A 28000-nucleotide genomic window follows, 5' to 3' on the forward strand; every position below is an offset into this window, starting at 1 on the left:
CCATTTTGCTGGATCTCGTTCTTACATCACTTGGAGACTCCTTGTTCCTCTCCCGAGCCTAGTCTTTTCCAAAATCTTATTAGTGCCACTTCTGCCTTCAAATTCTACGAGTTCATACCCGTCTCTATTCTTATTGCCTGTATCGGGTATGAGCCTGGTAGGGGCATTAAGGTCTTTGGGCCATATGTATGAAGGTAGCAATGAGCGATTCTGTAATAGCGATTTTTAAGAAATCGCTATTTCAAAATCGCTAATTGCTATGTATCTAGAAAATCGCAATTTTATAGCGATTTCTTTGTTATACCTTAATTGAGAATTTGCAAAGTGCGAATTCGCAATTAAGGAATACTTTCCCATTCATTTCTATGGGCCAGGAGGCCCATAGGAATGAATGGGAAATTTGCAATTCGCAATTTGCTAATCGCGAATATTTTCAAGGGTGCAGGGGTGTCCAAAGGACACCCTCTTGCACCCCTGAAATATGCAAGGGTGCACATGTGGCACACATACATGCCCGAAGTGCATGTATGTGCGTCACATGGCACTTTGAAAAATACAAAAATATGCATTTTTCAAGGGATTCGCAACTTACCACCAACTAGAAGTTGGTGGTAATTTGCAATTCCTTAAGGCAAATTGCGATTTTTTTTTGGCTTCTTACATTGCAATTAGGGAATCGCAAAATCTGTGATTCCTTAAATGCAATCACAAAATAAGGAATCGCAAATTTTGCGATTCCTTATTTTGAAAGCAGATTTCCTTGATACATACTATTGTGCCAAATTGCATTCGCAAACGCCGAAAAATTTCGGCGTTTGCGAAGTCAATTTGGCTTGATATATACAGCCCTTTATTCTTTTCCCTTCCTCATTATCACACCCACTTTTAACACTGGTACAAAGCAATTGTACTCCATAATGTAGTTTTGGAGGTATCATGGCCATAAAGGCGCTCCTTAGTCACAGTTACATTTCTTCCAACCAGTCACCAATGTAAGGGCCATAGCCTTCAGGGCCTCCATATGGGTATGCCAATTCATGGACCTTGCAAACCAGACCCTAGATAGTTATATTTGTTTTCTATTTTCAGTTTTGTGGAGCCTAGGTACCATTGAAACGTATCTACTTTTTCCCCAAATACAGCACCTTGGTTGTATCCATATTTACATCAGTGCTTAATTTCCTATAATTTGTGGGTTTTTGTAAATATGTGGAAAATTCGATTAGCAGAATATTGGCTAAAATGTAGATGTAAAAATGTAAATTTCCTTTATTCCCTGCAATCGAACCTACAAACTGGGGCCTACTTGAGGGAGTGCTCAGAATCCCTATACAAGGTTTAGTTTAGTTGTGCTCACCTACATGTGAATGGTGGCCACTCCATCAAGAACACAGATATTCCCACTAAACTCTAAACATGTTGGAAGATGAATAGCTCTTTTTGTAGATGGCCGGTCCTATCAGCTGGGAGAAAACAGAGGCCCTTTACACACTCCTTTTTGGCATAATGTCCCACATGCAGCATGTTCTAAATACAACCCTAAGTTCTGTCACGTTGGATGAACGTTTGAGTTTTGAATTCCACCACACCTGATTTAATGCATATGGTGTGAGTGAGGCTGTGAATTCAGAAAAGTGCTTTATTTTGTGCACTTAACATGACAAGGGGGTTCGACGTAGAAAAACGATGTACCTTTAACCTGGGTAACAATAAACATCTCTGGCGACATTTTATTATTTGAGAAACATTTTATTATGTTTTATGTGTACAGGAAATATTGGAAAGAAAATACATGTAAAGCAATCCATCCAGGGTAACAATAAATCCTGTGCAACAATAAACATCTGACGTCGCTTTATCATAGAATACTAATATTTATCATTGTAAACTTAGATGTGCAAACTGCATTGTGAATCAGTCCTCATGCAAATCTGCTAAACATTTTGGCAGCATAGTTTTCTGAAAATAAGATTTTGCGTACTGGCACGTACTTCTGCCATCATTACAGGGCCGCAAATGGGAAAGCTCTTTTTGGTCCATGCAGGGACATCTTAAGGATTTTGGGGGCCCTGGCTGAACGGACTTCGGGGGTTGGAACAACCTTTAATTTGTGGTCCAATTTCAGCTCCTTCATGCCTTCTTTGGGCAGGTCACTGAGTGCACGGGTACACTGGTCCAAATTCTAAATGCGTTTACATCTAATATTCAGGGTTTGTGAACTTTTTTTAAATATTGTAACCCAGAAGCAGCTCATTAATATTACTGCAAATAATCACTGTGACACCCCCCATTTCTCCAATTTGAGGACCTGAGTAGCTCTAAAAGAACTTTTTTTAGGGATGTTGCATGAAACATAAACACAACATTTCTATTCAAAATGTCTGTAATAGACTTTCACACAACACCCACATTAAAATAAATGAAAAGGAAATTGTATTTAAAACAATCTGTTTGAGAATTATTCAAGGTCATTAGGGCAAGACTCTGCAGAACAGAGCTGACTCTATGAGGGGACCCCCTGAAAGGCTGGGACATGGGGCCTGGGCCGGTGCCTACTTTGCACACACCTTAACATGTCTCTGGATTCATGAATTGCATTTGTAGAACGAGAACTGCGCTAATGACTGAACACAGCACATCTACAATGGATGCCTATTTCTTCATATGACACTGCGTCAAACGAGCAAACCCATTTGACATGTTAAGTCATTGTCATTTTTTCAGACAAAGTCGTGCTGATGACTGCAATCCATCACATTTAAATGAAATTCTACAGGGCTCATCAAATTGCAATCCTAAGTGCCTCTGCCCAGCAGACTGTGCAACATGTTTCATGGTGTTTGACTCCAGACATTTAACATGTCTTACTTGCTCGGCTCATCAGCTTTCTATTTTTTTGCAGGGACATTTTCAGCCTTAAACTGAAGCACAGAGTCCAGCTTCTTACCAATAGTTACGAAATTACATTCTAGTGACACTTGGTTATATTGCTGATTTTTGAACTCATTTGTTAAATTGTTGGCCCTTCGCTACTAAACTACTGTACACAGACTGCAAAGCAAAATGTTAATGTAAATGTGTTGTATTTGTATAGCGCGAACAGTAACCCGTAAGCATCCCGGCGCTTGTACTCCTACCACAAGGGAACCCCTCCTGGCTTTTCCTTGTGAGGTATCCACTCCTGGGCATCCCATGGTGAAACCAGGCATCCCTTGTGTATCGGGGGCCGTTGTGGAGACTAAGCAAGCTATTGCCAAGAGTTGCAGCGTGGGGCCCATGCTTAGATTCGGCACTGAGGCGAGAATATCCGGTCAGAGGAATTTAAGCCCGGTCCCGCCAAGGCAGGAATCGAACCCTAGTCCCTGGCCAGCGCTCTGCATCAAGGACTGCCGCTCTAACCATTGAGACACACTTCTCCAAAATATATTATATGCTATACTCCCCTAGATATTTTCCTGCACACAATGGCCAAGATATGCCAAACATTCACAGATCGCAACGGAACTCAGCAAGACACCTTGATCTGCTGTGTAAAATGGAGAGGGCGGGAACTCTCCATATTTACCATTATTTAATGCATTCCTGTTCTCGCCTTGTTCTGCACACAATGTGCTGGTTTGCACCAATGCAGGCACCCTTGTGCCATGGTGCAAGTGTGCCTGCATTGTAGGCAGGATTGTTTTTGTGGCAGAAGGCACACCTTCCTGTGCAAAAATAATCTTTTGAGGCTATCGTTATGTGTGCTGCAGAGTGCATATATTTCTGCTCAATACACCTTGGGAAGGCGTGGCATTTAGACACATTCCCAGGTCTACCACTCATTGCAAATCTGGGAATATTCAATCTAAGTAAATGTGGTCCTTGTGCACTAAAGCACACAATTTTATAAACATTTTATCAATGTTATACACATTTTAATAAACTTTGCATGCAATGCTGAAAAAGGGCTCCACCCAGACCACTTCGACATTTACATTCTGATTCCTGAGGTCAGGACGATTAGTGCATCATCAGGGTCAACCACCCAAAAGATAAGGCAATTAAAATACCTGACGCGCAGAGATATTAACCAGGGCTTACATGCCACTACCTTAATTATGTATCACAAGACTAGCTGGATTCCCAGGGATTTGAGTCTGGCTTTTAAGTCAATGTTATTCAAGCTCAGCAAAAAGTTCATTGACAAATGATATGCCATGTTGAACAATCCTCTCTAGATCACATTCTTCTGATTATTGAAGAGCTGTCTCCGGTACTTATTGAATTAGTAGACGAAATTCCTGGAGCAACATTAGCTAGCAGACATTTGGCAAACAAATTTGAATGCTATAAATTCAAAACTTGATTCAAAAGCAAAGGAAATTCATGAACTGGGCTGAGGTATATGCTCAGCAAAGAAGTTTCAGGAAACAAACCACCACTTCCTCTGAAGAAAGCACAGCTACCAATAGCAATATACAACCTAACCGGCCACCAATGACTCAAGCGCACAATTTTATAAACATTTTATCAATGTTAAACGCATTTAAACAAACTTTGCATGCAATGCTGAAAAAGGGCTCCACCCAGAACACTTCGACATTTACATTCTGATTCCTGAGGTCAGGACGATTTGTGCATCATCAGGGTCAACCACCCAACAGATAAGGCAATTAAAATACCTGACGCGCAGAGAAATTAACCAGCGCTTACATGCCACTACCTTAATTCAATATCACAAGACTAGCTGGAGTCCCAGGGATTTGAGTCAAGCTCAGCAAAAAGTTCATTGACAAATGATATGCCATGTTGAACAATCCTCACTAGATCACATTCTTCTGATCATATACTCTTAAGTGCATTATAACCTTGCTGTAAATGCTAACGTTGGAATGGCTGCAGGGAAACATGTTGTGTTTGGTGTCAGCCATTTTGGAATCATACCCCCCACCAGTCCTGGCAGCGGGGGTATGATTCCACCCTTCTACAAGGAGAGACATGACATATATGATGGGTAATTTTAAACAGGTTACTAGCATGGGCAGATGAAAATAATGTAATTTCCCCAATTCAATACGGCTTCAGGCCTGGTCACTCAACGGTTACCCAGTGTTTGAACCTGTACATGATTATAGGAAAATACACCATGGCCCGACAAGGTACAATTCACATGGCATTCATGGACCTATTGTCGGCTTTCGACTGTGCAGACCATGGCAGGCTATGGGATGCCATGGCAAAAATGGGTGTAGAGCAGATTCTGATTAATTTGCTAGCCGACATGCACTCCGACACAAGAGCAAATGTCCGTTACACACAAGACTTAAAAGTAACGAGGGACTTTGGAATACATCGGGGTGTCCGCCAAGGGTGTATTCTAGCCCCATTCCTCCTCAACCTTTACATTAATGACCTGGAAGAGCATCTTTTAAGTACAGGAGTAGGTTACCCCTATGTCGGGCGGAAAGGCTTGCCGGTTCTGCTCTACGCGGATGATGCAGTCCTGATATCTAGGACTGCAATTGGCCTACAAGCTCTGCTAAATTCTATCTATGCTTTTATGAAGTCCCGGGACCTGAGTATAAATAACTCAACATCTTATGTCATGAAGGTAGGCCTAGGGAAAAAAAAAAAACTCCTTTAACGTTAATGGGGGAAGAATTCCTGTAGCTAAAACATTTTCCTACCTCGGTGTCCTCTTTGATCATCAATTAAATTGGGGACCTGCAGTACAGAGAAAAATGGGAGAGGTAACTAGAGCCAATGCAGCAATACTTGACTTTGCAAGAAAAATGGGTAATAGTCCGGTGGCCGCATTGCTCCAACTCTATCAAGCTAAGAGCACTGCTATTGCATGCTATGGAAGTGAGCTATGGGGGTATGCCTTCTCTAGAGGCCTGGAGGTTGCAGAAAATAGTTTTTTAAAACGGGTCTTGAGGGTTCCAAGGGGAACAGCAAACTTTTCTGCCCATGAAGAGTTGGGCATGCCCTATTTAAGCGATAGGATAGCCGTAAATCCCTTACTTTGTTGGCTAAACTGTTGGCTAAATATCGATATACCCCTTACCCAACAAATCCTGAAAGAAGCACTAACATGGGAAAACGGGTTTAAAGTCCCTTGGATTAAATACATCAGTAACTGTTTTTCTGAACTAGGGCGTCCTGATCTCTTTGCAACGCCAGAGTCTATCACTAAATCTGATGTCATTTTTGTGAAGAAGACCTTCATTGCATCTAGGTATTTAGCTCGGGAGGAGGTCGAACTAAAGAAAGACAGTGTTCGGAAACATGTGCTACTAAAAACCTCTTTGCGCATGGAACCGTACCTGTCATGGTGCTTGTCAGGTTATGATCGCATTCTGCTGACGAGGTTTCGCTTAGACATATTCCATCTATTATTGGCCGTACCGAGGGGGGCCCATCGAGGCCAAATGTTACCAGCTTGCGGCTGCGATGAAAAGTCTCCGCAAAATCTGGCACACTTTCTATTCATCTGCCCCTTTCATACTGTACCACGGAAGCTATATTTAAAACCATGCCTCAAACAAATGTACTTTGCACAAATCAGACCAGCACTTTAGTACCTCCAACTTCTAAGCTGTGATTGCACTTTATTTGTATGCAGCTTTTTAAAACTAGCACTTACATTTAGGGAAAGCATGGAGGGGTAATTGTGTTGCTGACAGATATATTTTAACTAACATAATCAATTATATTTATATTTTTTATTGTATATTCTGCTTGTGATTCTCTATTCTATGTTGTTTTTAGCAATGCTTGTATTTTATGTATCAATGTATGTTAATTGAAATGTGCTTTTATGGTTGTTACTATGAACAATCGAATAAAGTTTTTTGACTTGACTTGACTTGACTTGTGTTGCTGTATTTTGTGCTTCACTGATACTTTAAACATTGCCCCTTTAGATAGGCCTGACTGCTCTGTGACAAGCTACCAGAAGTTGAACACAGATTATCTTTTAGTATGTATCTGACTGACCCTGACTAGGGTAGTGGTTCCTACTTGGACAGGGTCCATGCTCCTGCCAACTAGAGACTCTATATCTAACAGAACTTTCTCACCAAAAGTCAAAAGCATCACCCAAACTTCATCTGATTGCTATCCGTCCTTGTGGAACTTATCCCTGCAACATCCTGCTGCTTTGCCCTGCTGATAATTTCTGATTCCTTATTATGAGTTTGGCAATGTGAGAATGGGAGGTCAGACCAGCACCCTGCTTCCAAACTGCCAAGCTTGATCCCTGACTGCCCGCCAGATTAGGATTTTACTCCTGGTCTGGTGGGCAGTGCTTTGGCAGCCCAAGGTAGTGGGCCTTAGAAAGGCATTGCAATGGGAATGCCAAAGCAAGTTCCTACACCACATGGACTGTTAAGTCTATGCCATTCATTAGGGAACTGGGGGTCCATGCATACAGGGTGGCACACCATGTGCCCCCTTGCATACATCACCTGGCCCTGAAGCAAAAGGGTGCCCTCTAAGGCTACATTCACCGGCTCCCCGCCAAGAAAACTGTGGAAGTGAGGAAACTTGTAATACGCTTGGCGGTACTTCAGAGGCACCACCAGGCATATTGCTGCGCCACCCCGTGGACCTGGGATCCCCAGTGGTTACAGCAGTCCTTTGGTAGTCCAACCGCCAAACTCTTCATAGGGCGGTTGGACCGCTGGTGCCCACCCTGCCACCATGGCTAAATTAGTCTTATTCAGCCCCTACATCAGAAGGTAACATTTCCAATATAGATGAACCTGATTTCTGTATCTGACCCACTCTCCATCACAGTCAGCCTTAAATTATGCCTAGACCTGTTCAACTGCAACTAGATGACCACCGCTGGAGCTTTACATAATTTGGCACTATTTTCATTCCAACCTTCAAAAATTCTCATCTTCAGTTTAACCTAATGGATTGTTGCTACTTTGCTGTCAATGTATGTATCAAGTTATTCTCTAATATTATAAATGGGAGTGGGGTTTTATTGTGTTGTGTTTTCAGTTTCTTAACAGTTTTGGTATTTTACCAATGAATTACATATTTTCTTAAGTTAATCAATTTGCTCTGTGACATAGCTACTGGGGTGCAACACACATTTGGATTACTGCAACCTTTACTGGACCTAACAAGAACAGTGACATTATTACTTGTGGTGGGCTATCCTCTGCCCCAACTTATAAAACCCTTCCTCACACAGACCATCTAAAGCTGTTCTGTGCTCTTCTGGGGATACTTACATGATTTTGTTTTAAAAAAAGGAAGTCCTTTTGGACTAAGGAACTATGGGCCCGATGTAGGTAAACTCCAATTTACCACTTCTTAAATACCGAATCATACCGATTCGGTATTTGAGAAGTGGTAAATTGGAGGGGGGGAGATGTGGGTATTTCAGAATCGGTAAATACCAAATCTGTAGGATTCGGTATTTACCGATTCTGTAAATACCGAATCGGTATCCCCCATTGATTCCTATGGGCCTTGAAGCCCATAGGAATCAAAGGGCATTACCGAATCGGTATTTACCGATTCGGTAATTACCGATTTCTGCAAGGTTGCAGGGGGTGTCACTTTGACACCCCCTAGCACCCCCAATAAAGACTTGGGTGCCATGTGGCAGGCATACATGCCCTAGGGGCAGGTCTGCCTGCCACATGGCATAGGTGTGCATGCACACATGTGCATGCACACCGGAATCGGTATTTTACCATGAAGTTGTATTTCATGGTAAAATACCGATTCAGGTCCCAGGAGTCTCAGAAGAGTCCCATCTACATTAGGAATTTACTGAATCGGTAGAATTACCGAATCGGTATTTTACCGATTAGGTAATTTTACCGATTCGGTAAATGTGCAGTTACCTACATATGCCCTTGGAAACGGGCACCTACATACCAAATGGCCATTTACCGGTCGGAAACGGCCGAAATCGGCCGTTTCCGACCGGTATTAAGGCTCCTACATCGGGCCCTATGTTCAAGTTCATACCCAAAAAGACCGCATGTTGATTTTAAGAGGTTTCTCTGCATCTACTGATCCATTGTTTAAAGGTCAACAATCTAGGTAATAGGATTTGTAAACCTGAGGAAGACTCAAGTGGCATCAGTGTAGTTGCAACAGTTTAGATACAAATTTTGATGAGGTCTCACAGTTGAGTGAGCTGCATTAGACGAGCAGAGAACTGAGTTAAACATGTAGGACACCAGAGTCAGTACAGAAATGCGTTCAGATTACAATAGGGGCAAGATTATTCTAAGTAAGTTAGAGTAGCGAAAGGAGATTTAATCTAGAATTATTTCTTGAATATTAAAACCTTTGAGCATCAATAGCAGGATGGGTAGATGGACCTTATGAAAGGTTACCCAGTAACAGTGACTGTGTTTTGATCTGAAGTTAATCCCCAACAGAGATCAGGTTATGTCTGGTTGATCTATGTGGTTAGAAAATAGATTCTCATTATGGATTAGGATAATTTCTTCCAGGAAATTGGAGATTTGCATTATGGTGCCACTTTTTTGGGATTTGCCCTGAAAGGATCTATATGAGATGTGCCTGTGCCTAGCTTGGTTGCTGAATTCATATTTTGCCTAATCATGGCCAAGTTAAACTAGAAACTCTTGAGGTCTTGTGAAAGATGCCTGGGTGTGTACTCATCTAAAGTTCATACAATGCAGGGCAGCAAGCAACATTTGTGCGCTTTATTGCATGAATGGGACAGAGCTGATTGGCTCATATCTACTACAATATTCTACTCTTCAACTCTCTTCTAGTGCTGGCACAATGCAGCCACCCATGGTGCAAGTGTACCTGCATTAGGTAGCTTTCTGCGTAAAAACAGTCCAACGAGGCATATTCTTGTTTTCATGTGTGTCGGAGAATTCATCATGCATAGAAAGAGGAAGGAATGAGGAGAAACAAACATCTTTCTCTTCATTATGCCTCTCTGTAGTAGATGTATTGATTACAAGTAATTCCAACTTTAAAAACCTTTTTAAATCACGGAATGCATGACATCCACGGGTGGATGCAAAGGAACACCTATGCTCCACCCGTGGAGTATCTACCACTAAGAAATGTAACACAAAACAAACTGCTGTGGTGTTTGCACATTTCTTTACCTAGCGATGCAAGGCCATACAATTTAAGCCTTGCTTTGCTTTGTTAATCCTAAATAAGCCTTTCATTTTCCAGCATTGCCTTTCGCGAAACATGGATGTTGCAAAGGTTTTGCAAATCTGGGTCCTGATGTCTGAAAGCTATGCTAATGATGATGGTTATGGCTAGTGGGAATGGTAGTAAGCACAATATCATATCGGCAGCCTTCGACACGGTCTCACATACCATCTTACTGGACCGGATGGTTACTGCAGGAATAGGAGGGGTGGCTTTGGCTTGGCTCAGAAACTTTCTTAACAACAGACGCCAAGTCACAGTTTTGGGCCCATTCCAATCTGAAGCTAAAGTCATCAGCTCTGGGGTCCCTCAGGGCTCTAGTTTAAGCCTTGTACTTTTCAACCTGTACATGGTACCCCTGATTGAGCTAATTGCATCATTCCAGATTAGCACAATATCATATGCTGATGACACGCAGATCATTCTGGTGTTGGACAAGGAACTGCCTGGTGCCAAGGAAAACTAGAAAAATTGCCTGACGGCTACGTTTGAGTGGATGACCAACAATCATCTCAAATGTAATTCCGGTAAGACGGAAATCTTGACGTTCGGAATTCAAAATTTGTTTTCTTCGAAACACTGGTGGCCTGACAATGCTGAAGCCCCCCCCAGTACCATCTCTTCTGCTCGAAACTTGGGCATCAAATTCGATGACCAATTGTCCTTTAAACAGCAAGCGGTGGCCGTAGCTGGTATGTGTTTTCACATAATTAAATCTTTGAGGAAGTTTTTTGATCTTTTTCCTCTGCCAGCCAGGAAAACAGTTGCAGTTGCTCTAATAACTTTGAGGCTGGACTACTGTAACAGCCTATATGCTGGAATCAATAAGGCCATACTCCATAGGCTACAGATGGTCCAGCACGCAACCGCCCGGCTGGTGCTACGGTGGCCGCGCAAGTCATCTGCCTCGGCCGCACTCAATGCGCTTCATTGGCTACCAATTGGCAAAAGGATCTTATTTAAGATCCTCTTGATCACATTCAGAGCCGTTCAACAGCAAGGGCCCAAATATCTGTCCAGTGGCTTTAAACTGTATCATCCCCCATCCTCCTCGACCTCTCCGCGGCCTTCGACACTGTCTGCCACCGTACCCTAGTACAACGCCTCAGCAACGTCGGAGTCCAGGAGAAGGCACTGGAGTGGATCACCTCCTTCCTCGCCGGAAGGACAGAGAGAGTCCGCCTCCCTCCGTTCAGATCTGAAGCCACCGAAGTCATCTGCGGCGTTCCTCAAGGCTCCTCGCTCAGTCCAACCCACTTCAACGTCTACATGAGCCCCCTCGCAGACATCGCACGCCAGCACAACCTCAACATCATCTCCTACGCCGACGACACCCAGCTGATCCTCTTCCTCACCAACGACCCCGCCGCCGCCAGAGCCAACCTTCCCGAAGGGATGAAAGAGGTAGCCGAATGGATGAAGAACAGCCGCCTGAAACTGAACTCGGACAAGACGGAAGTCCTCATCCTGGGATCCTCACCCGCCGCTTGGGACGACTCCTGGTGGCCCCCCGCCCTAGGCAGCGCACCCAAACCAACAGACCACGCACGCAACCTGGGCTTCTTCCTGGGCTCCTCCCTCTCCATGACCAGACAAGTCAACGCCGTCTCCTCGTCGTGCTTCAACATTCTGCGCATGCTACGTAAGATCTTCTGTTGGATCTCCACCGAGACCAGGAAGACGGTCACCCAGGCCCTCGTCACCAGCCGTCTGGACTACGGCAACTCCCTCTACGCTGGAACCACCGCCAAACTCCAGAAGAGACTCCAGCGGATCCAGAACGCCTCAGCACGACTCATCCTGGACATCCCCCGTCGCAGCCACATCTCCGGACACCTGAGAGACCTGCACTGGCTCCCGGTCAACAAGAAAATCACCTTCCGTCTCCTCACCCACGCACACAAAGCCCTACACAACCAAGGCCCAGGATACCTCAACAGCCGCCTCAACTTCTACGCTCCCAAACGCCAGCTTCGATCGACCGGCCACGCCCTCGCCGCCGTCCCCCGCATCCGAAGAGCCACCACAGGGGGACGGTCCTTCTCCTACCTCGCCACCAAGACATGGAACTCCCTCCCCACCCACCTCCGCCTGACCCAGGACCACCTCGCCTTCAGGAAGCAACTCAAGACCTGGCTGCTCGAGCAGTAGCGGACCCCCCTCCCCCAGCGCCTTGAGACCCTCTGGGTGAGTAGTGCGATATATAAATGTGATGATTGATTGATTGATCCTACCCGCTACTTGAGGTCTGCTAGTCAGAATCTGCTAATAATCCCCAGATTTAGGCTGGTAACTAAAGGAGGGAAATCTCTGTTTGTCCTGGGCGCTAAGGCCTGGAACAAGCTTCCGCCGCATCTTCGGTCACTGTCCCATGAAAATCATTTTAGGAAATCCTTAAAAACCTGGGTGTTCATCCTCACAGATGCTGCGTGTAAGGTATGTTTCACCGAGCGGCTTTATTCCCTCCAACCTATTCCATCTGGGTTGGTTGAGCGCCAAGATACTCCTTGGAGTGGTAGGAGCGCTATATAAGTGTCCATTACATTACATTAAGTTACATTGAACGCTTGAGATGGGCAAGAGATCCTACAACCTATATGCTATGACCATTCTCCTGAAGTGAAAAGGCTAGCGTTGCTTAAAAATGGCCAGGACTGTTTTTTCTGCTAGAGTGGCATCTTGGGGGATGGACAACTTATGCCTGAGGAAGTGTGTTGTGCTATGTGTGGTCTATCACTAGATTCTGGGCAATAGGCTCTATATTTGTCGGGGTGTGTAGGGGATGACTACATTCTTGCATACATGTCAGCATTATTATATCAATATATTACATCTGTTATTCAGTCTTTATTTTAGAGCAAGGACCTCTGTCCCATCGTACATCCATTCACCTCTTGGTCCTCAGGGAGGCTAGTGGTAAATTTCCTGATGTGTTTTGGAATTTGCTTCCTTAACCCAAAAGTGATATGAGAGAAATAAGACTAAGGGGTAGATGTATCAAGAAATCGTTTTGCACTTCTCTAATAGCGATTGGTAAGGAATCGCTATTAGAGAAGTGCAAAATGGTATGTATGTAGGAATTCTCTATTTTTTAGCGATTCCTTAACATTCCTTAATTGCGATTAGCAAATTGCTAATCGCAATTAAGGAATAATTTTCCCATTCATTTCTATGGGCCAGGAGGCCCATAGGAATGAATGTGCAGTAATTCTCGAATTGCGAATTCGCATTTTGCTATTCGCAATTTGAGAATTATTTCAAGGGTGCAGGGGTGTCTTATGGACACCCTGCTGCACCCCTGAAACTTACATGTGTGTGCATATGGCACACATACATGCCCTATGGGCATGTATGTGTGCCACATGCCACCTTCAAAATAGTGTTATTTTGTTGTTTTAAAGGATTTCGCAAATTAACATGAACCTGAAGTTCATGTTAATTTGCGAGTCCTTAACCTAAATTCGCTAAAAAAAAAAGCTTCATACATGGCATTTAAGGAATCGCACATTTGCGATTCCTTAAATGCTGATGCAAAATAAGGAATCGCAATTTATTGCGATTCCTTATTTTGCTAATCACACATACATCTCAAAAAATGCAAAATGTCCGTTTGCGATTCCTTAAGGCCGAAATTCGCAGAATTTCGCCCTTAAGGAATCGCAAAAGGCTTGATACATCTAGGCCTAAGTGTCTTGTCATCATGATCAATAATGTCTCAGATACAAAAGTCTAGTATTCAGCTTTTGACCCATATTTCCATGCCAAATGCATAAAGGCTTCATTATTGTGTCCACAGCGGCAGCAGGTTGGGTCACCTTTGAGCCAATTACATTTAGTCTTGCTGGAGTATATTACGGCCTTTTTTTTTACAGAGTTATATATAGCACAAATTTGACCTGAAGGCATCGGGTATCAGAGCGCTTTACATGAGTACCAGTAGCCTTACCTGACGACACATTCATTTTTGTTAGGCACGGGGAGATTAAGGGCCAGATGTAGGTAAATTCAATTAAGCGAGTCCTTAAAAGGGATTTTTACAGAATCGCTACTAAGGACTCGCTAACTTGAATGTAGGTAGCAATTGCAAAAATATTTGCAATTCCTTAATATTCCTTAATTGTGAATCGCAAATTTCAAATTGAGAACAAGAACTACCATCCCAATAATTCCTATGGGCTCTGTTAAGCTCAAGGTAATTCCTAGCCAGACAGCCAATTATAAGATGAGGGGGCTGTTGGACCTGTCAGCCTTAGGGTGATCTCCCCCTACATTTTTCCCTTTTGCCTCCCATTTTACCGTACCTTTTTGTTGGACTTAGGCCTCTGGACGCCTCACCACTGTTAAACCGTGCTGAGGTGCAGGTGCTCTCCACTAAAACATTGTGACACCGGCATATGTGCCACAACCCCCTGCTACTGCAGTGAGGCTTAACGTTCCATAGGTTAACATTCAGAACCCCCCTTCTGGAATAATTTCTGACTGGGACCTAATACGTCTGTCATGTTTGGTCTTGGTAGAATCAGGCAGGCGAAACCTTTCCAAATATATATGGGGTTTGGGCACTACTACTCTAGAATTCTTCCTTTTAGAAGCTAGATATTTCTCTGTCTACAGTTAGTCTGGGCACTGCAGACTCCCTCCTCCCATCTGCAGACTGATAGCCTGCATACTGTTAGGTGGGATTGGTGATTCACACCAACTCCCCTTGAATCGTCTGTGACTGGCTGCCCACTGTAGCTGCTTTTTGTCACTGTGATAGCCAGGTCAGGGAAGGCAGGGAACATCCCAGAACTCCCTGGACCCTTACAGAAACCCCAGCCCCCTAGACCCTTCCAGAGACTTCTGCCCCCTTCTAGTAACTAGACTGCAGTGTATAAAATGAAGGGTCCTGGCCACACATCTTGTTTACACTGCTGGAGTACGAGGAAACTTTGTTGGAGTGAAGACTGCTGTGCCAGGAGGATTGCCACCTTTGCTGGGACTGACTGCTCCAAGGAACTGCTGCCCCAGCATGCTGCGCTGCCCTCCTGCCTGCTGATCTTACCCTGCTACGAGAGGACCTATAGAGCATCTCCAGAGTGTGTCCAGAAGAAGAAGGACTGATCCCCTGGTCAGTGGCGTAACGAAACTTGAGGGGCCCCCCCTGCAAACTACATGGAGGCCCCACCCACATTCTCTGTGCCATTCTAGAGCTCTCACACCAGCGACCCGCCATACTGCAGGGGATGCGGAGCTATTGGTATGCCACTGTCACCAATACAGCTGTTATAAGTAACACTGGATGGTGGAGTTAAAGGTTGGGCTTAGTCTGCCAGCAAGCTATCATACGTGGTGGTCCATTTATTACAGGTAGACCGGGGAAGTTTGCCCAATGTTAGGTGAGTTTCCTGATGCAGACTCTTGTCATCAACATCAGGCCCACTCATCGTTCAGTTTTGCCAAAAGTGCATCCAATGCTCCTTTTTGTTTCCGTTTTAAAACATTAGACAATGCGACAATGCAGTATTTCAAAAGCAGATGTAACTACAAAGGGCATTTTTTGATAATACATTTTTATTAGTAGGCAATAGCAATCTTTAGAGGCATTGCATAGCTTCATACACACTTTGACTCCAATTCCATCACAGTCTCCCTCTTTTTTTCTCTCTCTCTCTCCTCTCTCTCTCTCTATCTATCTCCCTCTCTCTCTCTCTCTCTCTCTCGCTCAGTCAGTCTCTCTCTCTGAGTAAGTCAGTCTATGTCTCTCTGTCATTTAGTCTCTCTCAGTTAGTCAGTCTCTCTCAGTTAGTCTCTCTCTCTCTGTCAGTCTGTCAGTCAGTCAGTCGGTCTCTCTCTCTCTGTCAGTCAGTCTCTCTCTCTCAGTCAGACAGTCTATCTCTCTCTCAGTCAGTCAGTCTATCGCTCTCTATCATTCAGTCTCTCTCAGTCAGTCAGTCTATCTCTCTCTGTCATTCAGTCTCTCTCAGTCAGTCAGTCTCTCTTAGTCAGTCAGTCTGTCAGTCAGTCATTCTCTCTCAGTCAGTCTGTCAGTCAGTCGGTCTCTCTCTCTCTGTCAGTCTCTCTTAGTCAGTCCTTCTCTCTTTCAGTCTCTCGCTCAGTCTCTCTCTCTCAGTCAGTCTCTCTCCTTGTCAGTCCCTAGGTCTGTCAGTCCCTCTGTCTGTCAGTCTCTGTATCAGTCCCTCTCTGTGTCAGTCTCTCTCTCTCTATCTCTCTCTGTCTGTCAGTCTCTCTCAGTCAGTCAGTCTCTCTCTTTCTGTCTGTCAGTCTCTCTATCAGTCCCTCTCTCTGTCAGTCTCTCTATCTCTCTCTTTCTGTCAGTCTCTCTCAGTCAGTCAGTCCTTCTCTTTCTGTCAGTCAGTCTCTCCCTTTCTGTCAGTCAGTCTCTCACAGTCTCTCTCTGTCAGTTTCTCTCAGTCAGTCTCTCTCTTTCAGTCAGCCAGTCTCTCTCTATCAGTCAGTCTCTCTCTCTCTTTCTGTCAGTTAGTCTCTCTCTGTCAGTCAGTCTCTCTCTGTCAGTGTCTCTACCAGTCTCTCTCTCTCAATCAGTCTCTCTCAGTCAGTCAGTCTCTCTTTCTTAGTCAGTCAGTCTCTCTCTTAGTCAGTCTCTCTCTTAGTCAGTCCCTCTCTCTGTCAGGCTCCCCCTCTCTCCCAGTCTCTCTCTCTCAGTTTCACTCCCTCAGTCAGTCAGTCTTCCAGACAGTCTCTTTCTCCCTCTGTCAGTCATTCTATCTCTCTTGCAGCCAGCCAGTCTCTCTCAGTCAGTCTCTCTCTCTCTCTCTCTCTCTCTCTCTCTCTCTCTCTCTGCCAGTGACTCTCTCTGTCAGTCGGTCTCTCTGTCAGTCAGTCTCTCTTTGTGAGTCTCTCTCTCTCAGTCAGTCTCTCTGTCAGTCAGTCTCTCTCTCTGTTGGTAGGTCTCTCTTTCTCCGTCAGTCTCTCAGTCTCTCTATCTCTCTGTCAGTCTCTGTCAGTCAGTCTCTCTCTCTCTCAGTCAGTCTCTCTCTCTCCCAGTCAGTCAGTCTCTTTCAGTCAGTCATCTCTCTCTACCTCAGTCAGTCAGTCTCTCTCTGTCAGTCAGTCTCTGTCAGTCAGTCAGCCTATCTCAGTCAGTCAGTCTCTCTCTCTCTCTCTCTCTGTCAGTCTCTCTCTCAGTCAGTCTCTCTCTCTCAGTCTCTCCCAGTCAGTCAGTCCCTCTAGCAGTCAATCAGTCTATCTCTCTGTCAGTCAGTCTCTGCCTCTCTCTCAGTCTCTTTCTCTGTCAGTCAGTATCTCTCTACCTCAGTCAGTAAGTCAGTCAGTCTCTCTCTCTCTCTCTCTCTGTCAGTCAGTCTCATTCTCAATCAGTCTCTCTCTCTCTCTGTCAGTCAGTCAGTCACTTTCTCAGTCAGCCAGTCTCTCTCTCTCAGTCAGTTTCTCAGTCAGGCAGTCTCTCGGTCAGTCAGTATTCAGTCTCTGAGTCAGTCAGTCAGTCTCTACTCTCCCTCCACTCTCTCCATTCTCTCTCTCCATTCTCTCTCTCAACTCTGTCCACTCTATTTCTACTGTCTCTCTCCCCACTCTCCCTCCACTGTCTCTCCACTGTCTCTCTCTCCACTTTCTCTCTCTCTACTCTCTCTCCACTCTCTCACTATCACTCTCTTTCTCTTCACTCTCTTTCTCTCCACTGTCTCCCTCCACTGTCTCCCTCCACTCTCTCTCCTCTCTTTCCACTCTCTCGCTCCACCTTCTCTCCCTTCTCTCTACTCTCTCTCCACTCTCTCTCTTTCTCTCTCTCTCTACTGTCTCTCTCCACTATCTCTCTCCACTCTGTCTATACTCTCTCCACTTGGAGGCGCGCGACATGGCGAGCTAAGATGGCCGCACCTTGAGGAGCTCCGAGATGACGAGCAGCGCTCATAAGGCAAAGACAGACTTTCTGGAGGTTTCACGCAGCTAAAACGGCTGATTCTGCGATCGGAAGCACCCCTCCACCCATGGGTATGCTTGCGCTACGAAATATGGCGGTTTGACTATCTTTTTGTTCTAATATGCTTCTCCTTCATTAGCGGCCTGCATTTTTTTTTGTTTTTTCTTCCTCATACAGCGTTTTTTCATTTTTATGCTGTTTCTGAATACATTTAATGGACTTCCTTCTTGTTATTGTCTATGCTGAACTGCTTGCCTTCTTTCTAGACTCAATACAGCTTATGTGAAGTGCCAACTGTATTTTTGTTTCGCCTCATGGGGTTATCTCATGCGTACATCTGCGACAGGGCTTCTACCCTTGTCTAACACTGTTTTTCACACATCCTTGCCTGCACTTCTTATAATGTGGAGACAGCGTTTAGCTTGTTCCAGTTCGGCATTTCTTTGCATCAGTTCTATGCACAAAAATTAATTTGCTCCTTTTGGCTCCTCATTTCAATGTCTATTGCCTTCATTTCCAGTCAGAATATGGTATGACTGTCTACGGCTCTGTGTTGACTTCTTTTTCACTACTATATCTTGGTGCTGTTGGCGGTTGTCTCTTGTTGCGCCTTAATTTTTGCTACTTTGATATTTTTGCTTCCTTGGTATTTTCTGTCACAATGGAACCTCCACATACTTCTAAGGCTCATGGTGCTGCACCTGGTACACGTAAAGACCCTGAGGCTACTGCCAAATGTCTTAAAAAAGACCCTCCATCTCCATGCAAGTCTCCACTTCCTGTCACGTTGGAGGATATTATGGTGGAATTACGCCTCATTTGTCCATTTATGACCGATACTACACAACCCTTCAGAGGCTTGATGATAAATGGTCTAGTATGGACATGAGACTGACTGATGTGGAACAAAAAGTTAGTGACGCTCAAGATGTTGTAGCCAGGGTTGCTAGTTTAACCAAAGTAGTTGATCAACTCAAAAAGACTACAGAGGATTTGTAAAATCGCAATCGGCGCAACAACCTACGTATTTATGGTATTCTGGAGGTTTCTAAAGGGTCTGATATCCTCCATTTTTTGAAGACTCAAGTCCTTCCTATTACTGGTCTCCCTAAGCATTTGGATGTCAATATTCAAAGGGCTCATCGCCTTGGACCAAAGAACTCTTCTTCTACTTCTAAACCCAAAGGTATTATTGCTTACTACCTTCTTTATACAGACCTGATGACTATTCTCCACTCTGCTAAACAACATAAACAGTTGCTCTGGTCTGGTCATAAGGTTTTCCTCACCCAAGATGTTTCCAAACCAACTGCGGCTCGACAAAATGAGTTTTTGGACCTGAGACCTGCTCTTCAATCGGTGAATACCCGATATGGCCTAATCCATCCCTGTTTCTTCAAAGTGACTTATAAGGAAAGGACTTTCAGCTTCGATGATCCTACAGACCTTCGAAAGTTTATCCATACCCATAAGGATGAACTCACGGAACTCAGCAAACCTTACATTTTCCCGTTTTATGTTTGTAATGTTCTGTATTTGCCTCTAGATATATATTGTTGTTGCATGTTCTTTTCTTCTTATCTCACAGGTTCCCCCTTCGCAGTTGTTGTTTTGCATCCCTTTTTTTCGTGCTGCCCTGATGTTTGTAATGTGCAACCTTTTTTGCTGCCATCCCCACTCATCTGTTTAGTAAGTCCCCTTTGCTTTCCCTACTTGGTTACATTGAGTCTTCGGACCTTTATATGTTCCTTTTTTTTAGCCACAATTGTTGCTTATGTGACCTAATGTATTTTTCTTATCTCCTGCTCGTGCGGTCGTCTGGTTCTTCGCTGCTCCCCCTCCCTCTTCATAGTCTCCTGTTTTAAATGTTCTCTATGACTAAAGTCACTTGGCTTTTGGTCATCTTCTTTTTTCTTACTTTACCTTTGGGGAGTTTTTGTTCCCCACTTTTCTTCTTTCTCTCTGTACTCTTTTTCTTCTTTTCTGTTCTCTCTTTCTTCCTCTTTGTTTTCCCTGGATTTTTTTCTTCTTTATCTTTCCCTTCTCTCTGTTTTAGGCAACTCTTCTAATATCCAGTTTTGTTCCTCTTATCTTTGTTATCCTCTATTGTTTGGTTTTTCTATTTTTTTTGCCATTTATTCAGGCTGCTCACCTTTTTTTAATTTTTTTATTTCATGATGCTCACTGTTATTGTCATAGCAGTAATAACTGTTATTGTCATTTCTTTATTCTATGAAAGGTTTACGTATTATAACATGGAATGTTGAGGGATTGCGTAATCTCAATAAACAACAAATGGTTTTATTGCACCTTGCTAGACTAAATTGTCAAGTCGCTATGCTACAAGAGTCTCACCTTAAGCTCGATGATTTATCAATGTTACGTAAACATGGGGTAGCTGAAATTTTTTGTTCCTCTGCTGTTAATAACAAGAATGATGTGGTTATTTTGTTTAATAAATCTTTAAATGTTTTATTGCAGAACGAATTTTCGGATGCTGATCGTAGATGGTTATATTTAGATGTTATGGTTAATAATCACCAGCTATCTTTTTGCAATGTATATGGCCCCAATGGCGTTGATGTATCCTTTTTGAATTACCTTTCCACCTTTCTTTCCCAACATGCAGCTAAGCACTCAATCTTGGGTGGGGATTGTAACCAACTCATAGACCCTTTCCTTGATAGGAAATCACAGACTAGATATGTCCCGAATAGGATGCAGAAGGGCTTTTTCAAGACCATTACTAATAGGGGATTAATTGATTCCGGGCGCATCTCACACCCTGATACCCTAGAATATTCTTTCTTTTCCCCTGTTCACAAATCACACTCATGGATTGATTATATCTTTCTTACACAATCTGCTCTCCAATTTATGCTCAAAGTCGAGATTGGTTCAATTTTGATATCAGATCACGCTCCTGTCATTCTTGATATGGACTATCCCCTTCCCTCTTCTGCGTCTAAGAGGTGGCGCTTTAACAACTCTCTACTTCTGGATACGCAATTCACTGATCAATTTCTTTCTTTTGCCCAGGAATTATTTCAACAGAACCTCTTCTCCGTCTCTCATTTCTACGTCGTTTGGGATGCTTTTAAGGCTTCTGCCAGGGGTTTAATCATCAACTTTGTATCCCGGAAAAAGTAGAAGGCTCTCTCTCATTAGTCATCACTACTTAAACAAATCAAGGCCCTATAACATAAATATTTTACCTCTAACGGCCATGACACCTTACCTCTCCTTATCCAAGCCAAATTGCAATATAACAAACTTTCTTGGGACTCTGCCAGTAACATTCTTCTCAAATTTAACGCCAAAATGTATGGTGGTCGCAACAAGGCAGGCATATCTTTAGCAAATTATCTTAAAATTAAGAAGCAAAGATCTAAGATTACGGCCATTAAGGATGATTCTGGATCTCTACACTTTTCTGACTCCGCCATAATTGATTGCTTTTCCGATTATTATTCTTCCCTCTATACACCTGAGACTAACCCGTCTTCTGATCTCATTGATGCCTTCTTCCAAAACATTCCTAACTCCCCTGACAATGCTTTTGACCTCTCTTCCTTGGACGCTCCTATCACTGATTCTGAACTTTTGGGGGCTACAGATAAAACTCCTGGACCGGATGGTTTTTCGGTTCGATTTTTTCTCCATTTTCTCAATTTCAAAGCACTTCTGATTCCTCATCTCCTTTCACTTATACATTCCTTTGTTGCCTCTGGGGAGGCTCATGGTTCCTTTACACAAGCAATGCTGTGCTTAATACCCAAAAAAGATAAAGATCCCTCTTTATGCAAGAATTATCGCCCAATTTCTTTAATAAATACTGACTGTAAGATCTATGCTAAACTTCTGACCCTCCGTATTAATAAGATTATTCCTAATTTAGTTAATATTTATCAATCTGGTTTTTGAAAAGGACACTCTATTACAGACAACTCACGAGCCCTTCTCAATATCATACACTTAGCTTCGAAATCTGATTCCTTTATCGCAGCTATTACTTTAGACGCTGAGAAAGCATTCAATAGGGTTTGCTGGGATTTCATATTTGGTTCTTTAAAATGGCATGGGTTTAGCCCTACTATCCTAAATTTTATTAAAATGTTAAACACAGCGCCTACTACATCAGTCTGGGTAAATGGTTGTCAATCCTGATAATTTCCCCTTCTCAGAGGTACCAGACAGGGCTGTCCTCTCTCTCCCCTTCTTTTCATCCTAGCCCTCGCACCCTTTTTAGAGACTATTAGACGTTCCAATGCTTACACTGGTTTTCTCTTTCAAAATGTTGATATCAAATTCACGGCTTACGCCAATGACATCCTTGTCTTTATTTCCAATCCAAATGTTTCCCTTCCTGCCTTTTTTTCTTTGTTACATACTTACTCCTATGTTTCGGATTATAAATTAAATGTTGACAAATCAGAAATCCTTCCCCTAAATAAATTATGCCTCCCCTCAATGTTTACTGCATCTGGCTTTGAATGGTCTTCCTCTCATATTAAATGTCTTGGTATTGTAATAATCTTCGAGGCCTTATTAAACTCACCACACTGAAATTCTTAAAAAACTTACAGCCCTTACTGATAGTTGGTCTCCTCTTCCTCTTTCATGGTGGGGCAGATTAGCCACGATTAAAAACGCTTCTTCCCATTGTTAATTTTTATCTTTCCATGCTTCCTATTTCTCTTCCTAATACCTTCTTTCGTACCATTAATTGTTTGTTCAGCAAATTTCTTTGGAATAATCGTAAACCTAGGATCTCACTGGCCCGTCTCCAACTTCCTTAACACTTGGGGGGTGTACATTTCCCCAATCTCAGACACTATCATTCTGCTTTTTCTCTGAAACAAATTTGGACTTTTTTGTCTGATTGTGACTCATTACCATGCACAGCGTGGAGTGCTTTGGAACAAGCCCAATGTTCTCCTTTTACCCTTCTCTCTGCTATCCAGGTTACCTTACCTACAAAACGTATGGCCTTTCCAACTCTGGTAAACTCTAAGGCTTTGGTTGGTTCCTCGCTTACTGCACACTTCCCCTCTGCTATTAACTCATTGAACTTCCCTCTCTGGTATAATAAAAATTTTAAGATTAACAATCGTGCTTTATTTTGGAAGGAATGGATTGATAAAGGTATCCTCACACCTCAACACCTGATGAAAGACAACACTTTCTTATCCTTTTCTGAGCTACAATCCCTTTATGATATTACCTCATATTCTCTTCTCATTATAATACTCTCAAGGATGCTCTTACCAGTTATTATTACCCTACAACTCCTAACTCTAGTTCTACTCCTTCTCCCGTGCACTCACCTCCTACTCCTACCCCTGTTGAATTCTCCACTCAATTCAAAGCAGCCTTCATTTATAAGCTAATATCCCATCTCCCTTCAATCAGACTTAAGTCCTCGTTGGAACTCCTTTGCGAACAGGATTTAAATCTCGATCTTCCTGTAGATACTTGGTGTCTCCTTTGGTCTAAGATTCACAATCCCTCCCGCTCAGCCAGCACAACACAGACCTTATACTATTTTTATAACAGACTATTCTTTACTCCCAACGCCCGCCAAAGATTTAAACTGCTCGATTCGCCTCAATGCTGGTCCTGTTCTCATGCTTTGGGAGATACCCTTCAAATGTTCTTCCATTGTCCTATAATACATACACTATGGTCTAATGTATGGTCCAAATTAAAGGACATTCTTTTGTTAGACATTCCTTTTCATATTCACCATTCACCAGTTCCACAACGCTGCAGGGACAGTCCTTGGTGTCTTTTCTGTCCTGACGATCCCAGTGGCCAGCGTCAGGGGCGTAACAAACGCCCCCGCAGACCGACGGAACGGGGGGCCCCACTCTCTACAGTTAATGAAGGGGGCCCCGGGACCCTCAGCTCTTCTGAGAGCTGTGCGCGAGGCTTGCGCTAAAGCAGGCCTCTCTCTCTCTCTGAAGCAGGTGCAGCCTGCTCTGAGCCCCTCACCCCCCTACCTCTGACTGAAGAGAAACAAAGTATCAACATTGTTTCTCTTCAGTCAGAGCCGGAGGCAGGCCCGGGACATGGTGGGAGTCGGGCCCCAGAGACAGCAGTCTCCACTGCTCCTCTGAGGCAGCACAGAGCCCGGTCCCCACTCTCTCCTCTCCATAAGCAAAGCCCGCCCCACAAGAGAAAAGAAGAGACAGGGACAAGGATGGGGTGGGGCCCCAGCCCCAGAGAGCAAGAGCAGGAGACAGCACAGAGCACTGCTCGGGACCCTGACAAGGGTGGGAGTGGGGCCCCTGGAGAGAGCATTCTCTAGGGCAAAGCTCATATGAGAAGGGATGAGGCAGCAAAATGGTACCCTCAGGTAAGCACTCTTGTTAGAACACACCATGGGCATCCACAGGGAGGTGGGAAGGGGGGCGGAGAAGGGTGCAAGGCAGAGGAGAGAATGCTGCAAGTCAGAAATGGGTGCAAGGCGGAGGTGGAGTAGGGTAGAAGGGGGAGGGGGAGAAGGGTGCAAGGGGGAGAAGAGAATGGTGCAAGGCAGAGGGGAGAATGGTGCAAGGTAGAAAAGGGTGCAAGGCGGAGATGGAGTAGGGTGCAAGTCAGAGAGGAGAAGGGTGCAAGGCAGAGGGGAGAAGGGTGCAAGGCAGAGGGGAGAAGGGTGCAAGGCAGAGGGGAGAATGGTGCAAGGCAGAGGGGAGAATGGTGCAAGGTAGAAAAGGGTGCAAGGCGGAGGTGGAGTAGGGTACAAGGGGGAGGGGGAGAAAAGTGCAAGGGGGAGGGGGAGAAGGGTGCAAGAGGGAGGGCGAGAAGGGTGCAAGGCAGAGGGGAGAAAGGTGCAAGGGGGATGGTGATGAAGTAAAAAATGTGCCCCCCCTGGAAACATTTCTGCGAACGCCCATGGAACGCACACTACTTTGTGAGGGAGAGTGGGAGAGAGTGGAGAGAGAGAGAGTGGAGAGAGAGATAGTGGAGAGAGAGAGAGAGTGGAGAGAGACAGTGGAGAGAGAGAGAGAGTGGAGAGAGAGAGTAGAGAGAGACAGTGGAGAGAGAGTAGAGAGAGATTGGAGAGAGTGGAGATTGACAGTAGAGAGAGAGAGTGGAGAGAGCATGGAGAGACAGGGAAAAGAGTGAGCGAGAGAGAGTGGAGAGAGAGAGAGTGGCGAGAGAGAGAGTGGAGAGAGAGAGTGGAGAGACTTTCCGCCATTACCTAAGAATGAATTGAGGGATTACAGGACCATTGTCTAAAGAGACTTACAGAACCCTCACATCTCTTCTGTGGTTATACTGAAGCAGGAAAGTCTTGAGTATATGTGCGTTATGTTATTAATGACCTAACCTTGCCTGAAGTATAGATACAGATTTTTATATTTTTATACACACTGGTGTAGTGTCTATTTGTGGTGTTTTACTGTATTATGATGGGTGGGTGTTACGCAAGTACTTTGCACATTGCCTATTGAGCTAAGCCTACCAGCTCTGCTCCAAGCTATCAGGAGGGTGGTCTAGGGTACTTTGAGACCCACCCTGATGGAACCGGTGGTACCTACTTGGGCTAGGGTACATACCCCTGCCAACTAGAGACCCCGTTTCTAACAGACAATTTTAAATTAAATCAGAATCATGCACTTTAAAAAGAAATGCTGCAAGACAATGATTAGACTTTTGCGGAACGTATAAATGCAACATGCTAGAAAAACCCCAAATCTCCACACCATAAGATGCAATAGATAAACACTAGGAGGCAGATCTACAAGAAAGTGCTGCATCGCTGCACTGCAAGCCCTTTGGCTGCCCCACGGTGCAGCACTTTCAGAGCACAAGAACGCAACATATTTACAATGATTTGTTGCATTCCTGTGCTCTCCCCTGCGCTGGTGCACAAACAGCTGCCATGCACCAGTGCAGGCACCCTTGCACCATGGTGCAAGGATGCCTGCGCCATAGGGAGATTGTTTTTGTGCAGGAAGGAGCACCTTCCTGCACAAAAACAATCACTACAGGCATTTTCCTCTTTCAATGTGTGCTGTAGAATGCAGCACGTATTGAAAGAGGAAAAAACGAGGAGTAATGATAACATTTCTCCTCGTGGCGCCTTGCTACGCCACCGCTAGGATGGTATAGCATACTGACGCATGTCCAGGTTTACGATTCCTCATAAATCTGGAAATGTGTCTCGTTCCAAGGGTGTTGCGTGGGAACACCCACAGCAGCACCTATGGAAGCCCCTTTCAAACAAAGTGCTGCATGTAAAGGGGCCATATTTACAAGGACAGGAAAAGCCAAGCCCAGTGACTTTTCCTGTCCTTGTAAATAAGGGCCAGAGAAATGCGCTGCAAGTGCATCGCAAAAATTGACGTATTGGCAGTGCTAGGGGCTTGTAAATCTGCGCCTTAGCTTGGTAGATTTTAAGGATTGCGGAAAAGATATCTTTACCCTAGATTTGAAGCAAAGCTGAATATTACTGCAATGCTACCTGTAAATGCATGGGGGAGTATTTACAAACCACTTGCGCTGCCAATGTCCCACTTATACCATGTTAAAAGTGTCGCACCGGCACCACAAGGGGCTTAGAAATAAGCCCCATGGAATCTAGTGTTAACCATATGGTTCTAGCTAAGAGACGAATAAAAAAGGATCCCCAGGTAGGGAAATGTCTTGACCGTATCAACTTTGTTGCCATGTACAAGTTGGGCTCTGGTCAAGGTGTCCTTAAGCCCAACAATCATAATAATTGGAATGTTAGTAGGTGATCAAACTTACCTATGAAATCAACAAAACTACGCAAAAGACTCTGCAGAACCTAAAACGTATCTGGAAATCAGAACCGCATTATCAGGGTAAAGTATAGCGGGTTAAGGTTGACCACCCACCAATGGTAAATCCTGTGTCTCCTCACACAAAACATTGTAAAAGCTGTTAATAAATAATATAATCAAGAATGAAGCTAAAATAGAGCCTTGTCTGTTGCCACTTTTCAAGGCAAACTTACTAATACATTCACTGAGGGTCCATAATAAACAACAGCTGCTACTACAGAATGTAAAAACTGTAAGAAGGCGACAATGTTCCAAAGTTTGGACCTATTGACTCTGTCAAAGACGGCGGTTCATTCCATAGACCCCAAATGAAGAAGTGAACCTGCCTTCATCTTGGTATCCTTGAATATAATCTAACAAAACGTTCAGACCGTGATCTATCATCATTATACCAATCTCAAAACCATATTGCACATCAGACATAAAATGATACTCACTGGCCCACATAGTAAGCTGACTTAATAGAATACAACCTATCTCCTTCCCCATAGAAAAATATAGTAGATAGGGTGGTAGCAACGTGGGTCATCTCTGTTGCTCTTTTTTAGAAATCAGAGCAATGACATAATAGGACCACGAGGAAGGATTTTGATATCTAAACGCAGTGATGATAAAAAGTGTTAAAAGAGGAGCCCATTTGTCAACATTAGATTTAAATATATAAATTGGTACAGCATCTAGCCAGATGCTATTTTAATGGGAAGTTTAATATTCATATCTCTAACTACTTCCCAACTAAATGTCAAGCGAAGAACCTGGGAGCAACAACAAAATGTTAAGCTGGACGTTAGTGGAATTATTACTAGAAGGGGCATTATAGATGGATGCAAAGTGCACAAGCCCAGAATCTGGACTGATAAGCTGAGCAGAAGGACTCCTGGCAGACTATTCTAAAGAGGGTCAATTAATTACTTTCCAAAACGTGGTAAAATCTTTACAGGAGCATCACTCCATGAAGTCTACGCTGGCTTTTAGTTTAAGCCTAGATTTCCTTTGCTTAACTGCACATTTGTATTTCCGTCAATGGGACGCTACTCTATGTCTATAGCTACGTTTCTCCTTCAAAGTTCCATATGTTTTGTATGTATAACGGAGCAAGAGTAGTCAAACCTTCCACTAG

General features: G+C 43.9%; 1 protein-coding gene across 1 annotated transcript in view; it reads left to right on the forward strand.

Annotated features, from left to right (window-relative positions):
* LOC147729207 (uncharacterized) overlaps positions 1–28000 on the forward strand; it is a 66485-nt gene that overhangs the window by 37521 nt on the left and 964 nt on the right. The window lies entirely within an intron of this gene.

Source organism: Lissotriton vulgaris, chromosome 2_2 (genome assembly GCF_964263255.1).
Source record: "Lissotriton vulgaris chromosome 2_2, aLisVul1.2, whole genome shotgun sequence".
NCBI classification, from domain to species: Eukaryota; Metazoa; Chordata; class Amphibia; order Caudata; family Salamandridae; genus Lissotriton; species Lissotriton vulgaris.